The following is a 10,000-nucleotide window of genomic DNA, read 5'->3' as shown; positions in this document are numbered from 1 at the left end:
TTTTATACATTCTTGACTTGATAATGACGTTATGTTAACGTCGAAACGTCGTCGATTTTAGCTCTTTATAGCTTTTTATCGTTTTTAACTTTTTTAAATCTTACATTGTTATCAAGCAACGTTTTGTCGCAAGTTTTTGTCGTCAAATGTTATTCTAAGTCACTTCTTCTACGACCATGAAAACGCATCGCTTTTAAACGCTTTGAGTTTGTACAGCTTTTAAACATACATAACGTTGATGGAATGATATATGAAATGAATCATATATGAACTGCGGATATGAAATCAAGTGAAGCTATGATCCTCGCAGTTATGAACGCAGTTCATATATGATCCATTTCATATATCATTTCATCATTGATTCGTTCCTCAAGGGAACATTGGAACCCACAAATGACCAGCTCCCAACGTCAGTGGCTTCATAGCTCAGTTGGTTAGAGCGTCGCACCGGTATCGCGAGGACACTGGTTCAAACCCCGTTGGAGTCCTGAATTTTTCAGGCTTCTCTACGCAATTGCAAAAATTGCGTTCATAACTGCGAGGATCATAGCTTCACTTGATTTATATCCGCAGTTCATATATGATCCATTTCATATATCATTTCATCATTGATTCATTTGTCACGGGAACATTAGAACCCACAAATGACCAGCTCCCAACGTCAGTGGCTTCATAGCTCAGTTGGTTAGAGCGTCGCACCGGTATCGCGAGGACACTGGTTCAAACCCCGTTGGAGTCCTGAATTTTTCAGGCTTCTCTACGCAATTGCAAAAATTGCGTTCATAACTGCGAGGATCATAGCTTCACTTGAATACATTACGTTAAAAGCATGAGAACATGAGCACGCCAGATGTGTATTGGAACATATTCAACTAAATCAAGAGGGACGAATCATAAATAGCCTGCGTAGCGGCAGTTTCCTTTCCTTTTCCAAACGCTCGCAAAGGGGACGAAAACTGCGAGAGAAAGCGAAAAATAAGGAGTAGGGGGAAGGGGTGAGGCGACGGAAGGATTCCTTCCTCCCCACCCCCTCCCCCTTCTCGCTCCCCTCGTCCCCACTTCTCTCTATTTTTTTGCTCACGCCAGGCGCTCGCCCGCTTTATCGCTCACAACGACTTAATTTACTAAATTTTCGATCCAAATAATTGAGATGGATGGCTTAAATTCTTATTGACGAAAGAATGGTGCGCATCAATTTTACAGTGAAAAGTTTATTTTATGATTTAGCCTGCGTAGCAGCCGTTTCCTTTCCCTTTCCAGGCGGAGATCGGACAAGCGATTGGTAAGAGGCAATTACAGAGCTATCAAGTCTTCAAGTTTCCAAAGAGTGAGTTGCTTGCTGGAGATCGCGGCAAAGGTGCAAGTCACGGTTGTTTATACAATACAATACAATACAATACAATACAATACAACAGCTTTTCTTTCAACACGATGGTGATTAAAGCGTTGCCGCTTATGGTGTCGTGTATTTCTTGTGGCGGAGGCGCCAAACAATTCTAGGAAGTCCGAGGGCATGCTCCCCCTGATAATGTTGAAATTTACTCTTCTCACTCAAATCGCTGGAAATGTACCGTTGAGTCCGCAATTTTGGGTTTTTCATGCTGCTTGCTAAGAGAGCCAAGGTTATTATTGTCAGCCAGCCTGTACTTCATACACTAACATGTGAAAGTCCTGAAGAAACAAGAAAATTGGTCGCACACGAACGGCCGAAGTTTAGTGCCATTGAAGGAACGAATTTGGAATTCATGAGTGCAAATTAGAGGTACCCCTGGGAGGTACCTAAGAGAAAAGTACCGATGCGTGAGAAATGCTCGTGTCGGCGTGAGAGCGTGAGATTGCATCGAAATGCGTGAGACTTGAGAGCGCTGTACGGTATACTATGCACGGTAAATTCCGGCTCGTTTTCGTTCGGGAGGAAGATTGCGTGACGAGCCAAATGTATCTCTGAGTCGAAAGACAAAGTTCTCATCTTCGACAGGGTAGACGTAAAACTGATCTCGAAAGGCCGATGCTTTAACGAAGAGGTAATTCTACACAAAGCTTCAATTTCATTTAGAGGAAACTAAAAAACCCAAGTCGATTAAATAGGTGTAATATATTTGGCACCAGTTGCCTGTAGCACAACACAGCTTGACTAAAAACAAAGATCAGTCGATTTCCTGGATACAACAAATATGTCAGCCTGTCTAGAGTAAGAAAAAAGGCCCTCGGCATAGCTGACATTAATACATATTTAATAATCCTGGCCGTCGTTAGGTTCATGCGATCATCTTGTTATTTCCATCGCTGAATTTGCAGTCGATATTGTTTATTTTTACTACTTACCATTTGTTTTAATTTTATCCAGTTACATCGATTCAACTTACTTAAATTTTTCGTATTTTATTCGAATGGCTGGTCACATACAAGCAGTATATCCCTTTCTCCTTTTTTTCTTTTGAGTAAAGATTCAGTCGAGATTACAACCTTCTTTGAAATATTGTGCACGTGTATCAATATTGGCACATTGCATAATTTGAGAAAGAAAAACTTCACATTCATCAACAATCGGTGGAAAATATTGTAATCAATCGATCACTTTGACATCGATCGATTGGTTTTCATTCTTCAGATTTGAATTGCAAACAAAATATAACCTTGCCTGACGGAGACTGTGGACTTAGAACATTACTACGGTTAGCAAACGCTATTGTTTTTCTTATGTAGATTACCCCTAGCTAAGTGTGGCTTTTCTAAATGAACGTTCATTTACATTAGGTCCCTTTTGCTCCGGGTGAGTATTTTTTTCTGTGGTGAGTTATGTGCATTTTAATATCTCTTTCGTCAGTTTTTTAGTGTGATAGCGGAAGTCTTTTGGACTGGCCTTACTAACATATTAAACGTGGGTCAAATAGTCTGAGCCACACACGTGTTAAATTCGAATTCGTGCGGTGAACGTTGAAAAGTCCATTCAACACTTATTGAAACCAGGCGTGCAGCATAATGATACCTTAAATATTTATAATTTTCTTTTCTCAGTGGATAGATAGCCTTTGTTGCTTTTTTGGCGTGCGTGACCATCATTTGCAAGCCGAGATTTCAAGAATATTGACATTCCTGTCTACTTGCCTTTGTCTGATGTATTCTACTCGAGCAACGATGTTGTTTTGTGGAATCTTTGTTCAACGTCTGCCATGCGTCGTATGTGGTATGTTTATTATTTCTAAAGAAATCACAAAGAAGCGTTGTTGCTTGGATGCCCTCTCGCTTTTCGTCAAGTGAAGAAAATTAGTCATTTGTGCTCGTTTCGCCCAATAGCCTATTCGCTCGATCTGGATCCCGCCATCTACAAACAAACTCTAAGAGCGTAGTCACTAAAACATGGAACGACCTAAAACCACCTAAAACCACCTACAACCACCCAAAACCATCTACAACCATCTACAACCACTTCAAAAAAATTTACAATCATCTACAACCACCTCAAAAAAATCTACAACCAGTCACAAAGAATCGAATACCATCTTAAGCAAGCCATAATTGTATAAAATAAGCAAGACGACAATATGTGGTTACCATTTAGCCAAAAAAAATCCGGAAGGCATGATCGTGGCATAAAGGTAAGCGATTTTCCGAAATCGGAAAATCGCTTACCTTTATGTCACGATCATGCCATCCGGTTTTTTTTGGCTAAATGGTAACCACATATTGTCGTCTTGCTTATTTTATACAATTATGGCTTGTTTAAGATGGTATTCGATTCTTTGTGAGTGGTTGAAGATGTTTTTGAGGTGGTTGTAGGTGGTTGTAGATTTTTTTGAGGTGGTTTTAGATGGTTGTAGATTTTTTATGAGGTAGTTGTAGATGGTTGTAGATGGTTTTAGGTGGTTGCAGATGGTTTTAGGTGGTTTCAGGAGGTTTTAGGTCGTTCCATGTTTTAGTGACTACGACTCTAAGAGGCGCTACTTTTTGGCGCGAACCGCGAGACACACGGAACGCAAGGGAGCTTCGTTTTAGTCCATGGGTTCTTCGGCCTTCGTTTTAGAAACATCCATTTTTAAAATCGCGACTTAAGATCTTTAATCGTCTGAGCTATGACCTATAATAACCTACGATATGAACATGTAGGAATGGCCTTTAATATGTCGCTCCGTCACAGCCGATTATCGTGGTGAAATTAATGCGATTGGGCTTTCCTTGTTGAAAAATAATAATAATTTTGGCTCGATGCTTGAGTGTCTTGAGTGTGCAGCTTAATTACTTTTTAAGGGAAAGAAATGTGGGATTTCCTTTTCGGGTTACAGACGAAAAAATGGAAGTGATCCTAGCATCTATCTGGACAATATAAGCAACCGCCTCTGATAGATAGACACCTGAAAAATTCAGACGGCTGCAACGGGATTCGAACGCAATAGCTCTGCGATGCCGGTGCATTGCTCTACCGACTGATATGAGCTATGAAGCCAGTTAAGTAATAAGTTACACAGATCACGTGGTATTGTACGCCTTAAAGGGAACCTCCACTAAGAAGCTTAAAACACAGAACATAACGTTTACAATCAAAAGTGTTCGATTTTTTCCAATGAAAGCGTTTGTATCCGAAATTTAAATGAAGTACAAAAACGTTTGTCAAATTTGCCGGGCGCCGCCATCTTGAATAATTATGATTTGTCGCAGTTGCCCTATCGTTTCAAAATAAAGGCACATAAAGGCAACCGTAAGATGTGCTTACTACAAACTACGGAATACGGACGGGAGGTGTTTGGGACTGGGACGAGACACTGGGTTCTCCCTGAGCCACTGTTCCAGGCTCCCAGATAGTCGGGAAAGCGAAGAAAACTGCGTGTGAAAAACGAGTAAGGGCTTGGATCGAGGCGAGGTCTTTTGACATGCTGTGTTTATAATCACATAGGGGGAGAAACTCGACGTCAGAAATGAACCTCATCACATAAAATGTAAACACAGCACGTCAAGAGAAGACCTCAACAGATCATGATGGAGACACAACACCTCGTCACATAATGGCAAAACCACACCACAAGACAAAGATTGCATAAGAAAGTTATTGCGTTCCGCCATAGATACTGTGATACATATTTGCTTATATGGTCTGGCGACGATGGCATTGAACTGGTCTCCACGTGGAATTTGAGCGCCACTTATGAGAAGAAACGTAGCACCTACTGGACGCGCTTTGAGAATTACCTTCCTCCAAAGAGCAACTTTCGACTTGCAAGGTACAAGCTCAGAACCTTAACAAGAACCTGACGAGTCAGTCGATTCATTTGTTAAGAAAATGCGAATTCTTGTTGAAGAATGTAAGTTTACCAGTCCAGATGAGCATATTATCGATGCCCTCATTTTCGGATCAGATTCCAAACGTATGCAAACTAAGCTTCTTGAAAAGGACGCTACTTGTACCCTTGATACCGCTTTGGACATCACCAGAACCAAAGAAGTTACAAGTAAACAAGTAAAGGAATTTTAAGCGATGTTTCTACCCGTGTTGATGCCCTGAAGTATTGTCCAACTTCAAAACCTAGAAATGCTTCCAACAAACCCCGTGGCTCTGTCATTCGCTTGTGCGGTTGCTGCGGTACAGAACATGATATTTCTCAAAGATCCTGCTGCCCAGCCTGTGGATCAATTTGTGGTGCTTGTGGTGAGGAAAATCATTGGAGAAAGGTCTGCAGCGCGTCAAAGCTTACCAAAAGCAACAAAAGACATGCAATGGCCGTCCAAGGCGTTCGAAGGCACCAAGTGGGAAGCCTAATGCAGAAAAGCATCTCCATAGCCTTGAAGCTCACGAAGAGGTGGAAGACAGCCCTGAAGTGCCTCTTCCAGACTAGCTATACTTCAATACGTTATCAATTAACCAGGTCACAAAAGGTAATACCCAAGCCTGCCTAGAGGTGGAAGTGGAGTCTGATCAGTGCAAAAAACCACTATTGTGCAAAATTGACATTGGCGGCAAGGGGAGTGTTATTTCCTTAAATACCCACAAGTCACTTTTCCCAGACTTACCTTGCAACCATTAAGGTATTCCTCTCTACCCTGTCACCATCCAGCACAATTATATCTGCTTTCGGTGGGCACACTGTCGGTCACTATGGCACCTGTGTACTCAAGCTGGCTCATCAAGGCTCCTGTAAACCATACATTTTTCACGTTGTTGATATGCGGATGTTCCGACCATCCTACGCCTTCCGACATGTAAGGATCTGAACTTAATTATCCTAAACTTTGGTGTTTTGACAAAGAAAGAGGCTCCCTGGCTAAGTTCTGCACATCAACCTATTTGTGACCCAGACCCAGCTGCCAAGACTGAACTGCTCAAGAACTTTGGTGACTGCTTTCAAGGGATGGGATGTTTTCAGGGCGAGTTCCCTATCACAGTTGAACCTGTGGTTTCCCCTGTCGTGCATCCTCCACGCAGGATCCCCGAAGCCTCCAAGGAAGCCCTAAAGGAAGACGTAGATTCATTGGTTGAACAGTGTATCATAGCGAAGGTTACCGAGTCAACTGATTGGGTTAACACCCCTTGTGTGTGTCACCAAGAGCACCGGTGCGTTGCGTCTTTCCCTGGATCCTAAGGATCTCAACCGGGCCATCAAGAGGCCACACTATTTCACACCTACGCTAGAAGATGTCCTTCCAAGGAAGAGGAGGAGGAAAAGAGTTAATGGTGCAAAATGTTTCTCGAATTTAGATGCCCGCAGTGGTTATTGGAACATTAAGCCAGACACAGAAAGTTCACTTTGTGCCACTTTCAACTCGCCGTTTGGGAGGTATAGGTTCCTGCGACTATTTTCCAAAGGAAGGTTGATGAAACTTTCGGCGATTTACCTGGTGTAACCCGAATTGCAGACGACATTGTTGTGTATGGCTATAAGAAGGACTTTAGCGACCATGATGAAAACCTTCGCGCTGTTCTCCAGCGCGCCCTTGAGACCGGTCTTCACTTCAGTTTGGATAAGTGCAAATTCAGGTGCACCCGCATCCCCTTTTTCGGCCATATTATTGGTGCTGAAGATCTCCAGCCTTATCCTCAGACGATTAATTTTAACTCCATACTGTCCATGGACACATCATCCAGCCTTTCAGATCTGCGGTCTTTCCTTGGAACGGTCCAATTCCTGAGCCGTTTTATTCCCAACCTAACCTTTTGGGTTTAACCAAAGCGACAAGTGCATTTGTTTGGGGTCCAGAACACAAGTCTGCCGTTGATCAGATCAAACGTTTAATCACAGCCCCCACTGCGTTGAAGTACTTTGACAGTACTCAGCATATAACTGTTCAAGTGGATGCTTCGCAGAGAGGTTAAGGTGCTTTCCTCCTACAAGCCAATGGCCGAGTGGAGTTCACAAGCAAGCTGCACGAATTAAGTACGTCCCTGGGAGGGACATACCTGTTGCTGACGCCCTTTCAAGGGTCAGTTTTTGTCCCGGTGAAACCGTACAGGGCTTAGATGTGTCGGTGCATGAGATTCGTCAAAATCTCAATGCCAGCCCAACAAGGGTGGCTCACATACAGGAAGAAACCGTCAAGGATACGTCATCATGAATGGTTGGCCTCAAAAAAGATCAGATTGTCCTGCCCATCTTCTTGCTTATTGGAACTATCGCGACGAACTCACTGTAGCAGATGGTTTGATCCTTAAAAACACGTGTCGTCATCCCCAGGTCACTCCAGCCTGATGTTCTGCACCAGCTACATTACGCCCATCAAGGGAGCGAGAGGTGCAAGCTAAGAGCAAAGAGTTCTATGTTCTGGGCGAATATCAACAAAGACATTGATGAAATGATAAAGAGTGGCCCACCATGTCAGCGTCACCAGAAGTTAAATGTCAGGGAACCCCTGCTTCCCCATGATGTGCCCCAGAAAGCGTGGCATACCTTGAGCTCTGATGTCTTCCACTGGAAGAGTACTGACTTCTTGTTAGTAACTTACTACCATAGCAAGTTTCCTGTCGTGAAAAAGCTGCCAAACACCCAGTCACTCACAGTCATTGCACACCTCAAGTCTATCTCCGAAGAACATGGGATGACTAACAAGCTTATTACGGACAACGGTTCCCAATACACATCTGCTGCCCATTATACCACCAGTCTAATGTTTTAATTGAGAGGACGGTGCTGAGTGTGAAGGATCTTTTACAAAAACTGTCTAATCACTGTGGTGGCCTGGGTACTACCAACACGGCAACCATAGGCCGAAACTCGAATGAAAGCAATATCACGACAGTTGTTGAAATGAAGTTACTTTTACCGCATCTCAATTCCACATGCATTTTCCATTTAAGGCGTTAATTTTGGGCTGTTTCTGAGACGTGTTCCTAACCTTTGTTAAAAGAGAGCAAGCAAATTGCATGTTCAGAAATGCAGGTTAGTAGAAGCACAGGCTTTTTTGATAAGCGTCACAAAGTGTCCCCTTGCTTTCGTGAACGGCATGTACATAGTATGTACATGTAAGACATGAAACGTGCAAACTTAACAACATGCATTCAAATTTTGTGAAAGGCAGAGCTTACAAACTTAGCGGAATGCTATCAAACACAATAAGCCCCTCATCATTCACTTTATAAAATGGCTGATAATTGAAACAAATATAACAAAAGTTGTTTCTCACTTAACAATATAAACAAGTTTAAAAATTTTTAAATGGTTACAGCCCTAAAATTTGCAAGAAATACACTTTTACAAGTTTGTAACTTGTTTATATTTTTACGTGAGAAACAATTTTATTCAATGTAAGGAGAAATGTAGACTCGGAAAAATATCCCAGATCTGGGACTCGGATATTTTTCCGAGTCTACATTTCTCCTTACATTGAATATCATTGTTGTTGTTTCATCTTTAACACACTCACTTTGGAGGTTGGTTGGCTGCATCTTGATATCCATTAAATGTGACAGCGCGATGCTGTTAGTGAGTTTCAAATATGCTAGTCAACACTTGGCTGTGTAGCCGCGCGATGCGGTTCCAGTCGAGACCCACAAATTGACCCTTGCTCACCATAGAGTCTTCAGTAGCTCAGTGGTTAGAGCATCCGACTAGATCACGGAGGGTCGTGGGTTCATATCCCATCTGGGACTCGGATATTTTTCCGAGTCTACATTTCTCCTTACATTGAATATCATTGTTGTTGTTTCATCTTTAACAATTTTATTACATTTGTTTCAATTTTGTTAAGTGTTAGTCATTTTATTATGTTTTCGAGCAGTTTATTGTGTTTGTTTTCTTCCTTTAAGTTTGTAAGCTCTGCTTATTATAAAATTTGTATGTCTTTTTTATGTCCGTGTTTCCGTGTTCCTCATTAATGATTTGTATGCAAGTTTGTAACCCTCTCATCAAATTCGGGTGCCATTAATTAACTTTGCGTCCATTTTATCAAGTTTGCGTGTGCTCTATGAAGCTTGTCTGCAACTTATTAAGTTTGTAGGCGTTTTTTGTCCATACCGGCCACGATACCTTGCTCTTCTCCCCACCTTCAACGTCACTCGCGTCTGGGAATACAGTCAATTAACGTCACAAAGTAGCTCAAAGTGGCCTCCAAACTACAGTGCTCAAGTAGAGATAAATAGCTGAATTTGCCCTCACCTAAAAAAAACGTTAAACCGTACACTTACCTCATTATTAGAAACAGGTAGAATATGCTTAGACTTAAAGGGACACGTCGTGTTGGATTTCAAACTTGGGCTTTCATCGAGCTAATTAATAACCTGCATTTCTGGACATAAGTGAGCTAATTATTAGTTTGGGCTACCTGTGGTCAAAGTTGAGTATTTCTATGGAGTGTTTTCAAGTGACGTCACGGCGGCCATGTTGGTGTTCCTGAACAATGGAATTGCTGCCATGTTGGTGTCCCCAACGAATCATCCGGGAATTGAGCTCTATCATCATGCAAATGTTTTCTTTTATTTTGGCGGAAAAACAAGGTTACCAGGTTACTGATCACGTGAGTGAACACACTCTATACGGTATTTATTTATTTATTTCTATTGGGGAACTTAAAAATGGAG

At 42.0% G+C, this 10,000-nt stretch overlaps 1 long non-coding RNA gene across 1 annotated transcript in view; it reads left to right on the top strand.

Moving 5' to 3' along the window:
• Window positions 1-1,886: 1,886 nt before the first annotated feature.
• Window positions 1,887-10,000, top strand: part of LOC137992360 (uncharacterized) — an 11,178-nt gene continuing 3,064 nt past the window's right edge. Inside the window, exons 1-2 of the long non-coding RNA XR_011121680.1 lie at window positions 1,887-2,024; window positions 3,019-3,187. This is a non-coding gene — a long non-coding RNA (uncharacterized lncRNA). The remainder of the gene's footprint in view (window positions 2,025-3,018; window positions 3,188-10,000) is intronic.

The sequence above is a fragment of the Montipora foliosa genome, chromosome 1 (genome assembly GCF_036669935.1).
Source record: "Montipora foliosa isolate CH-2021 chromosome 1, ASM3666993v2, whole genome shotgun sequence".
NCBI lineage: Eukaryota > Metazoa > Cnidaria > Anthozoa > Scleractinia > Acroporidae > Montipora > Montipora foliosa.
Note: the sequence above shows the minus strand (reverse complement) of the source record. Positions and strands in the feature narration are given on the sequence as shown.